The 20,142-nt window shown below is 41.6% G+C and overlaps 1 long non-coding RNA gene across 1 annotated transcript; it reads left to right on the forward strand.

The window, feature by feature from the left end:
• Positions 1-251: 251 nt before the first annotated feature.
• LOC117515063 lies at positions 252-16,838 on the forward strand. The gene is made up of 3 exons (XR_004562024.1): positions 252-433; positions 13,403-13,409; positions 16,828-16,838. It is a non-coding gene; the product is annotated as an uncharacterized LOC117515063 (long non-coding RNA).
• Positions 16,839-20,142: the final 3,304 nt, after the last annotated feature.

Genomic DNA, 20,142 nt, shown 5'->3' on the forward strand with positions numbered 1-20,142 from the left:
GTTGACTAATAGCCAACATTTATGTGTCAAGACAATATTGAATAATTGAGTGCACGTTTTACAAATTGTGGCCACGTTTAAGTAGATCATGCCCTTGTTTTACTCAAACGATGCTTAACCCCTTAACACCCGAATTTATATAGCTGTATATAAAAAAATGTTTTGTGTGTGTTTTTGCCTTTAAGTAGTAATGTTATAGTAATAGTATAGTAATGTTACAGTAATAATGTTGAGATTATTAATTTCACTTTTGCACAAAAACTAGATAGTAATATTGGGTATTCTGGTAATGACTTTATGTTATAATGTTATAATAATAATGATGGTATGTTACAAATTTGCGACAACGGGCATACAGGTCAATTTGGTAAGTTGCGTATTTGAGTCAGAGGTTGTAGCATATATGCGCCGATGGACGTTAAGGGGTTAAAACGTGCGCACAATATGATAAAATGAGCGCACAATATAATAAAACATGTGCACAATATAATAAAATGTGCGCACATTCTCTCCAAATGCAACACATTTTGCGATAACACTTCCAGGGCTCTGTAAAAGGCATGCTCTTGCAATTTGATCACATTTAATTTTGCTTCTGAAAAGTCACTTCTGACAGGACTTTTATGTTGAAACCTTTTGGCAAGGTAAAATTTTGCGGAATTGGAAAGTAGTGTTAGTGGAGGTTTGCACTCTATGAGCATGGTTGTATAATAAATGTTATTGTGCTGTTTTGCACCTGTCTTAACGTAACCCTGAGAATTTAATTTTGTTTTAGCACTCTGGGGTCAGTCTGAACTGGGAGCGAAGAGCTGGATGTACTTGTTATTATTACACTGATAGCACGACTTTGTTTTCGTAGCCACTAACGACTGGGAGTGAAGCATGCTGGGATCATTCTGAACTGGGAGTGAAGAACTGCTTTTATTATATCTTTGAAATAACTTTCAGATGCCTGTTGATTAAAGAAATTATGTGCGCCAGGGAGGTTGAGTTGGCCACTCACCCTCCCTTCGCGGACACACTAGAAAAGAGGGAGTAGAACCATGCTTCAACAGAGTCTGCTGCGGGTTAACGTACGAACGCCCAGCCGGTTGACAGGCGCACTCTGCTGAAGGTGTTGGCTCTCCACCTTAAAGGCGTCACGGTAAGAGAAAAATGCGCTGCAACCACTTGTGTTTGATGTAACTGCTTTTGTGGGGAATAAATATACGCCTTTTTATTCTAGCAAAATGCAGTCTGTGTGATCATTTCTGTGTGCCGATCTGACCGAACCTTGTGTTTCAAAACATTTTTGGCGTTGTCGGCAGGATACGGTTACGCTCAGACTACACACAGAAATGTCTTGCTTTAGATTGGGAAAGAGAGATGCGGAGGTGGCATCTCAGCAGGAGTCTTGCTTTAGATTGGGAAAGAGAGATGCGGAGGTGGCATCTCAGCAGGAAGAAGTGGTCCCGGGGTGGGATGGGATCACTTTTAAGGAAATAGGCCAGCTTCTACGGCGACGTGGGGGACGCCCTGGGCCGTGGACTGGAGCGATTCCCACCGCGACTCCGCCAGTTTTATGTGAAATGTTAAAACGGGTGGAGGTTAAAGAGAAAGCTCCGTTGGGAGGTATTCATGAAATGATGTGGATTTGTGCAGAAGCCTGGAAAGAGCGGGTTTTAACTTTAGATACAGTCCGCTCATCAGAATGTGCTAAATCACAAAAGGTGACAAGATTAGAACAACAAGTGAAGCAATTGGAAATTCAAGCCGAAGAAATAGACGGTGTACCAACTTCCTTCTTGGCTGAAAAATGTAAACAAAAAGGATTGAAAGTGACTTGTGTGTCAGGGATGCGCCCTGATATGTTTGAATTGGCCTCATTGTTGAAAGAAATTGTGCAGGGAGAAAAAGGAGTGAAACCTAGTGCCCCTCCCCTACAGGAGGAGGAGGAGGAGGACTCTGATGATGATCAGCTGCAAATAGCTGCAGTCCGGAAAGGAAAGAAAGACAAAAAGAAGGGGAAAAATAAAGAAAGGCGTTCTTGGAGCTTTGACCCTTGCGAGGAAGATTAGGATGATGGTCAAACTCTTGTGGCCCGCCGAGAATTAAAACAATGGTTCCCCATGTGTGATTGGAAATATTTTGGAAAAAATCAGTTCAAGTCACCTCGGCTTTAGTGGACACAGGAGCGGAGGCCTCATTGATTCATGGAAATCCAGAGAAAATGAAGGGACCTATAGTTCCCTTAACTGGATTAGGCGGACAATTGGTGTATGGAAAAAATATATCGATACCGCTTAAAATTGGAAATATGCCAATTAAAGTGTACACTGTAATAGTGACTCCAATTAATGAATGGATAATTGGCATGGATATTTTAGCTGGAATGACTTTGCATTTAGAACAGGGTAAATTTCAATTTGGGATAGCAAACATAAGAATGATTCTGGTGGGAAAAGTAAAAATGAAACCTTTTCCCATTCCAGAGGCTACATGTGTGATTAATCAGAAACAATATCGTATTCCTGGAGGACAAGCAGAAATTACTGCAACCATAAAGACTACTTGGAGGCAGGAGTTTTGAAACCAGTGACAACAAAATGGAATAATCCATTGTGGCCAGTCCGTAAATCGGATGGTACATGGAGAATGACTGTAGACTTTAGAGGTCTAAATAAACATACACCGGCTTTGACTTCAGCTGTACCTGATGCTGTGAGTATAATTGAACGAGTGCAACATCACAGCGGCACGTGGTATGCTGTTATAGACTTGGCTAATGCATTCTTTACTATACCAATCCCAGAGGATAGGATGGAACAGTTTGCATTTACGTGGGAAGGACGGCAATATACATTCACAAGATTGCCACAAGGATATTTACACAGTCCCACTATTTGTCATAGAGTGGTGGCGGAGCATTTGGAACAGTTCCAGGTTCCAATGAGAATGATGATCTCACATTACATTGATGACATTATGCTTCAAGGAGATACAGAAGCAGAAGTAGTGGAATATCTACCGAAATTAGTGACTCATATGAAATCATTTGGCTGGGAAATTAATCCAGCAAAGATTCAGGGACCAGCTCAAACAGTGAAATTCTTAGGAATAGTTTGGAATAAAGGAGAGAGGGAAATCACACAAAAAGCTAAAGAGAGAATAGCTAACTTTCCAGTACCTCACAGTAAGACAGATGCACAACGATATATTGGTTTATTTGGATTTTGGAGACATCATATTCCACATTTAGGACAGATTTTGCAGCCTTTATATCGATGCACTAGAAAAAAAGAAGAGTTTGTATGGGGAGAGGAACAACAATGCTCATTTGATATGGCAAAGGAAGCCATACAACAAGCTGTGTCCTTAGGAAAAATGCAATCAGGACCAGTAGAACTTCAAGTGTCTGCTCTAAATGATTATGCTAATTGGAGCTTATGGCAAAACAAAAACAGGATACGAAAACCTTTAGGATTCTGGTCGAGAAAACTCCCGGACGCAGGTATGCGTTATACACCTTTTGAAAAACAGCTTTTAGCATGCTATTGGGCGTTGATTGAAACTGAATCACAAACGGTGGGACATGAAGTAATGATGAGGACACAGATACCTATTCTCTCATGGGTGATGAGTAATCCCACCACTCACCGAATAGGGACAGCTCAGGAGGCTAGTGTGATAAAATGGAAATGGTATGTGTCAGAGCGTGTAAAACCAGGTAAAAAAGGGGTGTCATTGCTGCATGAACAAGTAGCTGATGCTCCTGAGGAAGATGAGGAACCTTTTGAAGTTCAACCATTGGAGGAATCTCCTGTTAAAGCAGGAAAAAGGTGGGATGATTTGTCAGATGATGAGAAAAGTCGAGCATGGTTCACTGATGGTTCCTGTCAATATCAAGCAGGAAAAAGGCGATGGAAAGCAGGAGCTTTTAATCCACAATTAGGTCAGTCTCTGGAAGAATTAGGAGAAGGAAAAAGCAGTCAGTGGGCGGAGTTGAAGGCCGTGCATATGGTGGTCATGCAGGGAGGACCACAGGGCCTCCATATTTATACAGATTCATGGTCAGTGACCCAAGGACTACTTACCTGGATGCCTACATGGCATGCCACTAATTGGAAAATACATTCTAAAGAAGTTTGGGGAAGAGAATTGTGGGAAGACATTTGGGAAAAGGCTAAAACAATTCCTATTACTGTGATGCATGTAGATGCACACACTAATGGACAAGACTCAGAAGCTTTATATAATAAAGCTGCAGATCAATAGTAAAGTAATGATTGAATTAAGACAATCCAGCCCAGGATTGGCTAGATGGGCTCATGTCAAAGCAGGACATTGGGGGGTTCAAGGTACCCTAAAATGGGCCAGAGATCGAGGTATTGATCTAAATTGGATGATGTGAAAACAGCAATCACTGAGTGTGAACAATGTCAACACCACCGGAAGGGTGTACCTCAACATTTGCATGGGCAGTTAAATCGTGGAAAAAGTCCTGGTCAAATTTGGCAGTTAGATTTTATTGGACCACTGCCCATGTCTAAGGGATGTAGACATGCATGCACTGCTGTAGATACATTTTCTGGGGTCTTGGTAGTGCATCCATGTAAATTTGCAAATCAAATGGCCACACTTAAGTGTTTGAAAATAATACAGCAGTATTATGGTTTGCCAGTACTCATTTTACAGGAAATAAAGTGAAAGAGTGGGCCCAAGAACATCATGTTGAATGGATTTATCATATTCCCTATTACCCGCAAGCGGCGGGGTTAATAGAGCGAATGAACGGGCTTCTTAAAGAGACCCTACAGAAGCTGTCAAAAGATCGCACTATGCGACATTGGAAACAGGACTTGACTACTGCTGTGGATCAGCTGAACAATCGACCTTTAGGGTCGGGATCCACACCCTTGATAAGAATGATTTCAGGAGAAATGATAGAGCATACTACAGAAAGCATCAAAATGTGGAAAATTGATCCACAAGCGGAACTACCTGTCAGAGCAACTCCAGGCTCAGCAGGACTAGACTTAAGAACATTGACTACTGTCACATTGGTACCTGATCAAATTCAAGTGGTAAAACAGGGCTAGGCCTACAGTGTCCGAAGGGCACATATGGGCACATCCTGCCGCGCAGTGGTCTATCACTTAAAGGGCTGACTATTCAGGCCGGAGTGATAGATGCAGATTATCAAGGTGAGATTGGAGTGGTTTGTCGATTATTTGGAGAACAACCCCTGATATTGAACAAAGGGGACAAAATTGCTAATAATTAAACCCTGTGAAATGGGGTTGGTACAGGAGATACCAAAACCCGTAGTAATAACTACACGAGGAACACAAGATTTTGGTTCCTCAGATCAAGCAGGTGCCAAAGTTTGGGTGAAACAACCTAATGGACCGCCTAAGGCGGCAGAAATTATAGCTCAAGGGAATGATGCAACTGTTAGTATACTCTTATCAGGGTGAAGAAAAATGGGTAAATGTGCCTGTATCAAAGTGTTATGTAAGAGAAGACTAATCGTTGTCATTCTACCCGTAGTTACACTTGTGTGTCTAGGCTCGGATTGATGCCCTGCTGGGAGTTGCTGATCGGGCGATCGAGGACCACAAGAGGCGGGCGTCGCTATGGCAACCAGTGGAAGCCCCGGGATTGGAGGTGTCGGCTGCTGGGTCATACTCCTCCTTGTAGGTGGTGCCATGGTCTCCGGTTGTTGGGGAATGACGGAAGGACATCAAGTGAGAGAAGTCCAACCACGAGTGGAGCTCGTCTGGAGAAATCTCACTAAAACAAGTCAACAGGACAATTTTACTTGTGCCACAAGCAACAGTGAAGACAAAGGTATATTGGCAAGTTACCTTTCCAAAAATTCCAATTTGCAGAAGACGTCGAAGGGCGTGGTATGACACTCTATTAGGAGGAACAGGAACTGTCCTGGGGGTGTCGAATACAGTAGATAATGAGGTAACTAGAAACAATGCTATCTAATACTGGACAATATTCATCTCAAGCGCTCCATCAGGTTGGAGAGTGGTACCAACACATTGGTGGGGCAATTACAAAATGCTAATTTATGGCAAAAAAGTTTTCAATGGCAATTGAAATTATGGAATGAAACTTATGATGCATTTAAAAATATTTGCCTATGGGAAATTGGACAGCATGTACATTACAAACCATTCATGCAGAGGCTCAAAAGGAAAGATTTCAGCGAATAGTTACTACAGGGAACTATCATGATTGGAGAAGGATTGGAACATTAGCAACACCTTATGGTTAAAGCTACATCCAGAATATACACAATGTAATGAAACAGTATGTACTGGGTATTGGACCCAGTACAATGTGACACAACCAAAGGTGTTTGTAAATATCAAGTGTTACCTGTGATAACGACTAATGGCTATTGGTCTTGCATATGGATGGAGAGTGGTTAGAACCAAAAAACTAATACGACTTTTGATACCAAATGGTGACAAAACAGATAAAGGTATGGCCTGTGTGCTGCAAAGGGATATGCCAATCCATGTCTAACCGACTCAGAGGTTGTACTTGTGACTGGACTAGGGAAACACCAAGAAGAAATGTTGTGGCAGATCGGCCCACATGCTCTGTGTGTTGCAACAATGAAAAATAATTCACAAGTACCTTCGGTTCCGTTTACTGGCTGCCTGAACAATGTGCACTTATGGCATTGGGGAGACCGGACGTATCGTTTGACTAATTATTCTGTATCAAGTCGGCTGACTTCGGTACAATGGGATGTATTGCATTCCCCATGGAGTCTTTCCCTGGAGCGTTTCAAATGCGCATTGGAACAATCTACGGAAATTCAGCAATTAATAGAGTCACTTACGTCCAACATCTCCAGTCTCATGGTGTCTACATTGATAGCTAGTGACCGGGTAAAACATGTGGCAAAATTAGTACAGCAAGCATCAGCACATCATTGGTGGGATATCTTTTCAGGGATGTCTGTCACTGCCAGGAGTACCTTAGTGCCACCTTTGATACTATTAATTATAGCAATATGTGTGATGACTTTTTGTAACACTTTTACATGTATCTATGTTATACGTTTAAGGCGAGAGGTGGAATGGGTAATATTTCAACGAATGCGATGAAATTGACACTGTTAATTCATGATATTACTCAAAATTTTGTTTGTGAATCACTGGAAGAAATGTGGGAAATGCTATGGCAGGACATAATCGCTGGAATAGGCTGGAGCCCAGCCTTACCTGAATCTGTTGGTGGTTACATAAATTGACTGGTGCAAAACACCAAGAGTGGAATGTATAATAAATGTTATTGTGCTGTTTTGCACCTGTCTTAACGTAACCCTGAGAATTTAATTTTGTTTTAGCACTCTGGGGTCAGTCTGAACTGGGAGCGAAGAGCTGGATGTACTTGTTATTATTACACTGATAGCACGACTTTGTTTTCGTAGCCACTAACGACTGGGAGTGAAGCATGCTGGGATCATTCTGAACTGGGAGTGAAGAACTGCTTTTATTATATCTTTGAAATAACTTTCAGATGCCTGTTGATTAAAGAAATTATGTGCGCCAGGGAGGTTGAGTTGGCCACTCACCCTCCCTTCGCGGACACACTAGAAAGAGGGAGTAGAACCATGCTTCAACAGAGTCTGCTGCGGGTTAACGTACGAACGCCCAGCCGGTGTGACAGGCGCACTCTGCTGAAGGTGTTGGCTCTCCACCTTAAAGGCGTCACGGTAAGAGAAAAATGCGCTGCAACCACTTGTGTTTGATGTAACTGCTTTTGTGGGGAATAAATATACGCCTTTTTATTCTAGCAAAATGCAGTCTGTGTGATCATTTCTGTGTGCCGATCTGACCGAACCTTGTGTTTCAAAACAATGGTGCTCTATTTTAAATTTTTAATGTTTAATTTTGGAAGTGTGAATGGCAAGCTGTGCTATTTAGAGTGAGAGAATGGAGAGAGAAAAGCTTCACCCTTAGCTCATAGGGCAGCAGAGACTGCTACAGAACCATTATTGAATATTTTGTCTTTGGATCCATTGGATCTTTATTATATATATGGAGGCCTGGATCCTGGTAGTATAACCTCTGTTGTGCTTGTATAAGCACCATGTTTTGCACAGCTTTGCTCTTTAACTTTTTATCAGAAGTGAGCGTGGCCATCTGTGATGGCATTGATTGTAGATAAGTTAGACCATCATAAGATTTGTGTCTGTAATAGCAAACAAACAAAATTGTAATGTTCATTTTCACTCAGGCAAAAGGTGTAGATTCTGGTTGTGTCCTGTCCTGTCATGATTGCGCTTATGGGGGTGTTGTGCTTAGCTTGTTCTTTTTTTCTCTGTTAAGTTGCTTGGGGTTTTGGTGGAGGGATTTTTATTGTCTCGTGTCTGGTGCTTGGTGTTGGGTGTCTCCTTTTCTGTTTGCCCCGCCCCATTCCTCATCCTTCTTCACACCACCTGTCTTGCATCTCATCCCAATAACTCCCTCTATTTAAGTCACACCCCTTTCCACACTAATTTGCAAAATTGTTGTGCCCCATCCCTCTTTCAAGCCTTATTTTGTCCTGTTTTGTTGCTTACGCATGTATTGACCATTCTGCCTGCTTTTCGGATTTTGTCTCTACGTGATGTTTTGGACACTGTTGCTCAATAACAGCCTGCCTCTCTGTGTACCAAACCCTGCCTGACTCAAGTTTAACTCTGAAGCTTCAACATCTGAATCTGAATTTGTGTCCTACCACCATGAACCATTGTGCTTGACATGGTCAAATCTGGTAAATGGGTATGTGCTGGAGATGTGTAATGTTGCATTCACTACTTTAAGGCACTACTTTGGCGCTCTAATGGCAACCACCTATACTAAAAGCAACAGTCCATGTCTATCTTCATGAAGTCATCACCTATCTATCTAAAGTAGGTGAGGGGTGGATGTATTTCTTATCTTCCTTGACTTGGTGAAGGTCGCTATCATGGTAGAGAGTTGAGGTGATCACAAATCCTGCTGTAGGAAAAGACAGGGGCTAAGCCAACCCATGGGCATCGGATAGGTACCGACCGGTGGCTGTCAAGTGGAGGAGGGGATGTCTTGTCGGGGATCTATGGACAGCAACAGGTGAGTGAGAACATTGACATTTTCAATGAATGTGCGCAATTCCTATTGGTTGAAAGCTGATTACTAATGGTGAGCACCTGCTTCCATTTAGATATTAAAGCTGTTGTTGATTAAATGACTGAGTGAATTCTTAAAGACCCCAGTCTTGTGGTAGAATGTATGCTGTGCTGCATTTCTTTCTGACAGCACTCAGAACTATCTGATTCACTTTGGCTTCATGAGGGAACATTCATCTATGTTTGGCTATGGTTCTGGTTCTGGTTAACCATCAGGGGTTATTTTCTGAATTCTAACATACTTTCAGTAATTCCCCACTTAAGATACATTTTTTTTGTGAGTATACCACCCATGTGTTACATATCAGAATAATCACAACAATCTTGGCGTTCAGAATATGTGACACATTTCTGACATGCCTATGTAGGAATAATTTGGGATTTAAATCAGACAAAGTGAAATGTCTTCTGAAAACAATTCTTGAAATAAATAAATGAAAATAATTAATTGAAAATGAAGAACATACTGTTCTAGTGCTAGAAATGGGAACACCATAGTGTTTTGCATACAAAAAATGTGTAACATATCAAGAAATATGTAGATCATGTAAAATAAAAATCACTCACTATTTCCAGTAAGATGTTTTCATCTAGATCTCCACTCTATCCAGAAATGTCCATAAATATCCTTCATTGAATGAAAAGTGAAATTTCCCTCACAAAAAAAATGACCATTTGCTCCATTGTGGAACAGGACACTTGTAGATCATGGACAAAAATTGTAGCCGATCCCATTTTTTACTACAGTAAAAAACACTGTCTGTAGGACAAAATAAAAATTAAATAGAATTTCAGGCTGACAAGACTTTTGTTTGTGTTTTTTTTTTTTTTTTTTTTTTGCATTAATGAGAGTTTATTGTCAGCGTGAATCAATCTGAATCTTGAACAGAGCAATGATGAAAGAGAGGCACAGACCAAAGTGACCTTTTCCAGACTCCAGGACTGCCTGTGAGTCAAGGATCATCTCCAACAGGGACTGAAAGGAGAAGTAGCACTCTGTAATTTCACAAAGTACTGTAGTTGAATGAAGTCTCTGACATTTCAATGTTAATCTATTAATAGAAATATGACAAAAACAGCACTGAACGTGTCCGAACATCCATTGAACCCGGAGGGTTAACAGAGCTGCAAACCATGCCGCATTGGGTGGTATTTACTCTGGTGTCCCTCATGAGTGTGTCTGGGATGCCTATTAGTTCTGCAGTCGCTATGCTTTGCACCATTGGTGCTCACAGCCACGTGTGGGTGTCCCTCATTGGTACATCCAAATGTTGGCAGGAATGAGTTAATCCAAAAGTTGGTCCTGGAATGCAGTTGGGCATCTTGCAGTGCAGCATGCTGACTTCAGTGTGTGACTGTGTGTTAACGGGAGGCATCATTATAGCTTGTAACAAGTGCTTTGGAAAAAAGCCCTATATTAATAAAACAGTAAATGGACTCATTTACTATTTACTCGTACATATTGGCATTCGTAAGCATCCGAACAGGTGTACCAAAAGAAGTGTGCTGAGTTCTGAGGCTTTCTACCACTTTCATTTTCACACGGTGCCTCAATCAAGAGGTGGTTAAGTGTAATCACACTTAAATACCTTAGAGATTAATTTATTTTCTCATGATACATGTTCATTTTGAGGTTATAAATCATATTCTATTTTAATGTTTTTTAAGTTAAAGAAAAGCAGATAACCTTCCAGAATCAGATTAGCCTGTATCCACAAGAATACAAGGAATATGACTTCAGGTTTAGCTGCACTCTCTCTGTACGGCATGTATAAATATACTGAATAATATAACACTGAATAATTCACAGTGAACAATGTGCAAATGAAGTGTGCAAGCAAATTAAAATGTGCAAGAGAAAAAAAATGTGTGAAACAAACAGATTGAAGTTGTTCATGAGGTGTATGAATTGGTGAGTTTTTGGCAGGTTAAATTGTTCATCACTGTGATGGCCTGTGGAAAGAAACTGTTCTTGTGCTGATTGTCCATGTGCTGTACATGATGCTCCCCGGCCTCACCTGCTGTGTTCTTTCTGTCAGGAAAATGGAGCTCCACTGACAGGTGGGAGCTGGCACAGAGCGATTGGAGGGTATTCTTGTGGAGAATGTTCACGAACAGGATCCTCACATACATCTCTGCAGAGTCCACGTGCTGCAGGATGTAATGCTCTCAGTTCATGTTCACTGCATCCTCAACTGACTTGTTTCACTGGTAGGCAAACTGCAGGGGGTCCAGCATGGGTCCTGTGATGTCCTTCAAGTGGTTCAACACCAGCTGTTCAAATGACATCATGACTACATATGTCAGGGTGATGGGTATGTAGTCATTTCATCCTGTTATGGAGGGTTTCTTTGGGACTGAGATAATAATGGAGTGTTAGAAGCAGGAGGTGACGTTGCACAGCTCCAGAGGTCTGTTGAAGATATGGGTGAAGATAGGAGTCAGCTGATCAGCACATGCTCTCAGACATGAAGTGAAGACACCATCAGGTCCTGGATCCTTTTTTATCTATTGTTTGTGAAAGTGCTGGCATACTTCTTCTTCACAGATTGTTAGTATGGGTGGTGTTGTGGAGGAGAGGGGGAAAGCAGTATCTAGGGGGAAGGAAGTCCATTGTCATTGGGATGGCTGAAGGTTGTTACAGGGTCTCTATCATATGTGGTGTAAAACAGGATCAGCTCCTCAGCCAGTTGGGGATTCTCCACAGGTTGGGGGTGGGGGTCTCCTGTCGTTGTTTGCGTGCTGAAGACCTCTCCACAGTGTTGCAGGATTGTTAGCTCTAAATTGTTTTTTCAGCTTATTAGAGTAGCTCCTTTGAGCTGTTCTGATCTCCTTTGTCAGCGTGTTCCTGGCCTGTTTCCACTTCTGTAGGCCTCATCCTTGGCTTGATGGAGCTGCCTCAGTTTCCCAGTAAACCAAGGCTTGTTGTTGCTGTATGTGGAGAGGGTTTTGGTCTGCACACACAGGTCCTCAAAAAAACTGATGTAAGATGTCACCACATCACAAAGCCCATGCATGTCTGTAGATGCAGGTTTATAGACACTCTAGTCTGTACAGTCCAAAACAGGCCTGTAGCTCCTGCCTTGACTCATCTGTCCACTTCTTTACCTTCTTCACTACAGGCTTTGCAGATTTTAATTTCTGCTTGTAAGTGGGTATGAGGTGGATCATACAGTCATCAGAGAGTCCCAGAGATGCACAGGGAACAGAGCGATAGGCATCCTTTATTGTTGTGTAGCATTTGTCAAGGATGTTCTCAGACCTGGTGGGACACATGATGTGCTGTCTGTATTTACGGAGTTCATGGCTCAGATTTGCTGTGTTTTATTCCCATAAAATGATGAACAGGAAGTCTGGATACGTACTGTCCATGTCTGTGATCTGATCAGTGAGCTGCTGCTTCTGCACCTCTGTTACACATGCCTGATGTGGAATATTCATACTGACCAGCATGAATGAGGAAACTCCAACGGCAAAAAGAACATGTGACAGTTTATGAACAGTTTCCAGCTGAGGCCTGCACGTCCTCTTTAACACTGACATCTCTTCACCAACCTTCATTTTTATAAAAACATCTTCCACCTCCTCTTGTTTTCCCAGAGATCTTCATTAAGCACTCCGTACACAGCAGCTGGAAGCCAGGAAGTTGCAGAGTGCTGTCGGGGATATGTTCACTGAGCCAAGTTTCTGTGAAACCCAGTGTGTTGGATCTCCCAAAGTCTGAGTTTGTTCCGGTGAAAGCAGCAATAATTCATCGATCTTGTTCGGCAAAGAGCGTACATTGGCAAGGTGGATAGATGGGGCCGCTGTGCCCTGGCTGCCTGAGTTTCACGAAAATGCCTGTTTGCTACCCCCTCCTGTATCTTCTGTAATCCCCAAGGACAGCTGCTGCTCCTCCAACCAAAACATCTGTGAAACTCCCTGATATAGTTTAAGAGGTTGTGCAATTTTTATGAAACCAGCAGTAAGAACAAATGTAAAGGGTTTTTGTGTGTCTGTGGTTGGGGTGAGGAAATGGAACAAATGTTCAACAGAGGTTAGAATGAGTAGTAATTTAGTAAAATTTAAGAAACTACTCAAAAAGAACATCATGTCTAAGTATCATAAAGAAGCAAATATAATTTGATTTATATGGAATGTTCAATTTATAAGTGGGACTCATTGTATATTTGAATGTGTGGGTATGTATATGCGTATGTAGATATATAGATATGGGTAGGTGTATATGTATATGTATATAAGTGACTGTGTATATGTATGTATGTATATATTTATGTTTGTAAAGTATATAAGTATGTATATAGGTATATATGGCACAGCCCAAGCAGAGGGTCACCCCCAAGAGCCTGGTTTGCTTGAGGTTTCTTCCTTATAGGGAGTTTTTCCTCACCACAGTTGCCTAGTGCTCGCTCTGGGGGTTGGTAAGGTTAGTCCTTACTGGCGTAAAGTGCCTTGATTCGACTTTCTTGTGATCTGGTACTATATAAATATAATTATAAGTGAATAGTATATTGATGTGTATGTCTGTGTGTCGACATGTAGTAGTGAATTTGTATTTATGTAAATATGACTGATAAGAATGTTGGACTTGTACGAGCAGGGGTGGGCGCTAATAAGCTTTGCTTCAGCCCACACCCTTTCGGACTCACTAGTTTTGTCTGTGTTTGTTTGTGGAATTGTTCATTTTTTTCTATTTGAATATTTGTGTGCCAAATAAAAACTTTGTCACTTGTCACTTGTCACTTTGTCACTTGTCACTTGGTTCACTGAAAACCTGCAAAAAAGTTCCAACAGGCAACAGTCCAATGTTTATGAGCTCTTCTCGGGAGTAAGAGACCAGAGGTGGTGAGCAGAGTGAAAAAAAAAAAAAAAAAAACACAAAACACACAATGTAAGAGAACCTGCAGCACCAAGGCAGCCATCTGCTACGCCATCTTGGTTGTTTGTCTGTAAACATCTACAACTACCACCAGTTCACAAATCTTACTTTCTATACTGGAGCACACACACCACAAGTGTTCATTCTTTTCAAAATATTGGCTGTGTGCAACACACCAAAATGAAATATTCACATGTGTTTAGTCAGTAAAATTATCCAATGTTTTGTTTGTGCTTTCTAAAATTTTTATGTCTGACAAGTCAGCATGTAGAACAACATCGCGAGACACAACACTGCAAAGTGAGCATATGGCACTCCCTGTCTAAACAGTTAATCAGTTTAAGAAGAAGCTAAACCTCCAGGGTACATGATAAACAACAAGCGTACCACTGATGTTTCAATGCAGAGTACACATTTGTGTGGCTGAACATCTGTGATCTCATCACATGGCCCCCAGATTATAACTTCATACTGTGCTCATTTTGTGTACGTAGTACACTGCAGAAACACTAACATTTTTATACTTTGGGTTAATGATGGCTGATCCACAGAGTATTCAGTTTTTAAAAGTGGTTTTTATTAGACAATTCAATTTTAGATTCCAAGTTTGTCACACAGCAAATATCTTGCCAGACACAATGATCAATCAATCAATCAATCAATTTTTTTTATATAGCGCCAAATCACAACAAACAGTTGCCCCAAGGCGCTTTATATTGTAAGGCAAGGCCATACAATAATTATGTAAAACCCCAACGGTCAAAACGACCCCCTGTGAGCAAGCACTTGGCTACAGTGGGAAGGAAAAACTCCCTTTTAACAGGAAGAAACCTCCAGCAGAACCAGGCTCAGGGAGGGGCAGTCTTCTGCTGGGACTGGTTGGGGCTGAGGGAGAGAACCAGGAAAAAGACATGCTGTGGAGGGGAGCAGAGATCGATCACTAATGATTAAATGCAGAGTGGTGCATACAGAGCAAAAAGAGAAAGAAACAGTGCATCATGGGAACCCCCCAGCAGTTTATGTCTATAGCAGCATAACTAAGGGATGGTTCAGGGTCAGCCTTTGAAATTTGAATCCAGCATATCTGTTTTTGCTAACCAACATGGCAACATCAGTTACAGTGACTACACAGGGTGTATCATACTGATTCATGGTAAATCATGAAGATTTTATACCTGTATGATTGGCAAGCTAAGGGGGTAAAAAGCTCAAATTGAGCTCAAATATCACAGCGGTGAGTTGTTTATCAGTAGTGAGAGCATTCTGCTTAAAAAGTAAAAAATATTTAAAAAAATCTGTTTGGAATATTTATCAGATACTTAAAGGTTACAGCGAGAGAGTGAGAGAAAAAGTGTGAGAGAGAAAGTGTCCTGCTGGGTACAATAGGCTATGTTCAATGACACAGAAATAATGTGACTTGCTAATTGCCTCCTAGCTACTGATAACAAATGCCAGAGCAGTGCAGTCTCTTTACTTAACTCATTTTATATGGCCCATATCCACAGGGACATTTTTTGCTGGGTCTACACCCTCCTTGACATACAGCACTCTCTGTACTTGGATTCTCACATCTGGAAAACACCCAGAGACTGGAACTGTAATGCCAAGAAAATGAAAATATGGAAGCACAAAAGCAGAAATATAATGTAAATCTATTAATACAAGAAAATCTACAGTTAAATTCAGTTCAACATGAACCACTGACAAAATAAAATCAGCTATCCCAAATGTCATTTGGAAAAATCACCAAAGTTCAGGGGAAAAAAAGACAAGAAAATTTAAAGGAGGTGACAAATTTTAGATTTTAACCTTATGTCATTATAAAGCTCATTGTAGGAATATTGTAATAACATTATTTCAAAAGATTTCAGTTTGTTGGCAAGCCCACATTACCTCTCAGTGGGACAATTATTATTGCCCACCCAGTAGTGCATCAGCAGGGGATATACAGTAGTTCAGAGCACTGTTTTATCAGTCTACACATTTACTATGAGCTCTAAGTTGACAGCAGACACAAATATTTGTGCAAAGTTTGCAAATACATTGTAACAGAGTTAAATATTAATACATACAGGGCACCAGAAAATTTAGTTAATTTTAATATTTAATAATTTCACATCACTTGATCATTTTCAGTCAAGAATCAGCAAGGCTAAAGTGTGCCTCTTTTTTTTTTAACAGTTAAATAGAAACAAATCTGGTCTATTACCCAAGAATATATAATAAATACACAATAATGCATTTCTGCTAAAATATATTTATGGTCAATTCCATCAAAGCCCAAGCTGGATTTTTAAAGTGTTAGATTTAGTTATTTATAAATATTCATGGTATGTGTGGAATGTGCATGTAGAGCTTATGAAAATTTAAGATTGATTGTGCTGATCTTTTGGTAGTGCCCCCCCTCCCCCCAATATATATACGAGGTCTGTTAGAAAACTATCCGACCTTTTTATTTTTTTCAAAAACTATATGGATTTGAATCACGTGTGATTGCATCAGCCAAGCTTGAACCTTCGTGTGCATGCATGAGTTTTTTCACGCCTGTCGGTTGCATCATTCACCTGTGAGCAGGCTTTGAGTGAGCAGTGGTCCACCTCTCTCGTCGGATTTTTATTGCGAATAAATGTCTGAATGATTTGGAGCTTTGCTGCATCAATTTTTTCCAGAAACTGTGAGAGACCTCCAGGTGGACACCATTCGGAAAATTCAGATGGCTTTCAGTGACGATTTTATGGGGATTACACAGATTAAGGAGTGCTCCAGCCAGTTTAAAGACCGCCCACAGCTGCTGAGAGCGCGCCGCGCTCCGGGCGCTGATCGACAGGCTGAATCAACCAGATCATTTCCAACATGAAGGCTTTGTTGATCCGGGACGTCGTCTGACTTACACAAAAATGGCAGGAGACGTGGACATCAGTACTTTTTTGGCACATTCCACTGTTACAGGAGTTTTTTTCATGGAAAGAGAAGCGGAGGGATGCGCCACCATGTCGCTCATGGCGCGGCACAAAACCACCTCCATGTTGGTCTCACAGGACGGCTTTGAGATGGCTTTCAGATGGCTTTCGGTGGGTTTTCAGTCGTGTGACTATCCGAGAAATTGTGGATGAGCCTGGGCATGCCAGAACATGTCCTGTGAGGCTTCATCACGGCGTTGCGTTGCGCCATGCGGCACCGCCGTGACGCATGGAATTCCTCCGCTCCTCTTTCCATGACAAAAACTCATGTAACAGTGGAATGTGCCATTCATTTCCACACTGGACGCTGTGTTTTATCCAGGACATCATCTGACTAGCACAGGAATTGCGGAAGACGTGGACATCAGCACTTTTTTGGCACATTGAGACAGACGTGCGGAGGAATTCAGCGCATCGTGGTGGTGCCGCATGGCGCAAAGCAACGCCGTGATGAAGCCTCACAGGACATGTTCTGGCATGTCCAGGCTCATCCACAATTTCTCGGATAGTCACATGACTGAAAAACCAACGAAAGCCATCTGAAAGCCATCTCAAAGCTGTCCACCAAAATGGAGGTGGTTTTGTGCCGCGCCATGAGCGGCATGGTGGCGCATCCCTCTGCTTCTCTTTCCATGAAAAAAACTCCTGTAACAGTGGAATGTGCTGAAAAAGTACTGATGTCCACGTCTCCTGCCATTTTTGTGTAAGTCAGATGACGTCCCGGATCAACAAAGCCTTCACGTTGGAAATGATCTGGTTGATTCAGTCTGTCGGTCGGCACTCGGAGCGCGCCGCGCTCTCAGCAGCTGTGGGCAGTCTTTAAACCGGCTGGAGCACTCCTTAATCTGTGTAATCCCCATAAAATCTTCCCAGAAAGCCATCTGAATTTTCCGAATGGTGTCCACCTGGAGGTCTCTCACAGTTTCTGGAAAAAATTGATGCAGCAAAGCTCCAAATTGTTCAGACATTTATTCGCAATAAAAATCCGACGAGAGAGGTGGACCACAAAGCCTGCTCACAGGCGAATGACGCAACCAACAGGTGTGAAAAAACTCACGCATGCGCACGAAGGTTCAAGCTTGGCTGATGCAATCACACGTGATTCAAATCCATATGGTTTTTGAAAAAAATAAAAAGGTCGGATACTTTTCTAACAGTCCTCGTGTGTGTGTATATATATATATATATATATATATATATATATATATATATATATATATATAATTAAATTTTTTTTGTTGTTTTTCTCAGAGATAGGTTTTTACAATCAACATTTCAAGTAAATGACCTGTAAACTCACTCACTCACTCACTCATCTTCAACTGCTTAGTCCAATTAAGGGTCGCAGTGGGCTGGAACCTATCCCAGCAGTCATAGAGTGTGAGGCGGGGTACACCCAGGACAGGACGCCAGTCTGTCACAGGGCCACAAACAAACACAGTCACACCCAGTCACACACCTAAGGACAATTTAAAGATTCCAGTCCACCTAACCCGCATGTCTTTGGATGTGGGAGAAAACCGGAGCACCCAGAGTAAACGCACGCAAACACGGGGAGAACATGCAAACTCCACACAGAAAGACCACAGGCGGGAATTGAACCCATGATGTTCTCGCTGTGAGGCAACAGTGCTAACCACTAAGCCACCGTGCTGCCCTGACCTGTAAACTACTTAAACCAAAAGAATATACATCATGAATAATATTCACGTTTAACAACTTACATTTTGTGAGACCTGTGTTCACATGTTGTGGGATATTTTATTCAGGGTTTACAGCAAAATTATTAACGGTTCGCGAATATTCAGGGTTTGTATTAATTTCCATTAATTGTTTATGGATAATTCACAATTTGCACCAGATTCACATTCTGGGGGTCAACAGGGTGCATGCTCATACCATTTTCATTAGATATGAGCATGTTGTAGTCCAAACAACAACTAATCAGAGTATCACCTGCCCTTTATTTTTCAGTCGAGTGCACCAGGCACCCAGCACTGTGGTATAAAGGATTGTTTCGGTGGGGTCAAGGACCCCTGGAAATACATTTGTTGTATATAAGGGCTTACATGTACAAACACCACATTTTGAGGAAAAGGGGCAGTATCTTCTTAATGCGTGTCATCCATTGCAGCAAGGCATACAAAAATGGGATGGGAAGACAGAGGAAGGTATGTAGCTATGCATCTGACTTTTTTTTTATCTTGACCATTAAATGACCTTGATTCTGGAGATCAAGGTAGTTACTTTTATTCCAAAAAAAAACTTGATATCAAGAACAAATGAAACCTAAAATCACCGTCCATGGGCAGAGAACATTTTGGAATATTTTCACAATAGCAACCATCTTAGTGGACATTGTGGGTTTGTTACATCTTGTTTACACTGATAATTTAACATTTACCCCAATCAAATTAGGATTAAGAGTCTTGCTGCTTGATGAATCTGATAATGTGGAAACTTGAATGGAGGCATGAATTATACAAGGTCTGTTAGAAAAGTAACGGACCTTTTTATTTTATGCAAAAAATATATGGATTTGATTCATATGTTTTTACGTCAGCCTAGCTTGAACCTTCGTGCGCATGCGTGAGTTTTTTCACGCCTGTCGGTTGCGTCATTCACCTGTGGGCAGGCTTTGAGTGAGCACTGGTCCACTCCTCTCGCCTTTTTTCCATTGTCAGGAGAAATCTCTTGGTAAAAGTGAAATCTGCCGGAAAATGGCTGATGTCCAGCTCTTGTGATAACCACAGAAACTGCACACGACGGTCCCGGATCCACACAGCCATCTGTTTAGAAATGATCTGGTGGTTTCTGCCTGTCATTTGCGGCTCGGAGCGCGGCGCGCCATGCGCCATTGTGGGCCATCCTTAAAGCGGTAGTAACACTCCTTAATCTCTGTGAAGCCCATAAAATTTTCACCGAAAGCCATCTGAATTTTCCAAATGGTTTCCAGCTGCCTGTCTCTAACAGTTTCTGAAAAAATTCTGATGGAACAAAGCCCAAATCATTCCGCCATTTCCTCGCAATGAAAAAACGACAAGAGGGGTGGACCAGTGCTCACTCAAAGCCTGCCCACAGGCGAATGACGCAACCGACAGGCGTGAAAAAACTCACGCATGCGCACAAAGCTTCAAGCTTGG

Source organism: Thalassophryne amazonica, chromosome 8 (assembly GCF_902500255.1).
Source record: "Thalassophryne amazonica chromosome 8, fThaAma1.1, whole genome shotgun sequence".
NCBI classification, from domain to species: Eukaryota; Metazoa; Chordata; class Actinopteri; order Batrachoidiformes; family Batrachoididae; genus Thalassophryne; species Thalassophryne amazonica.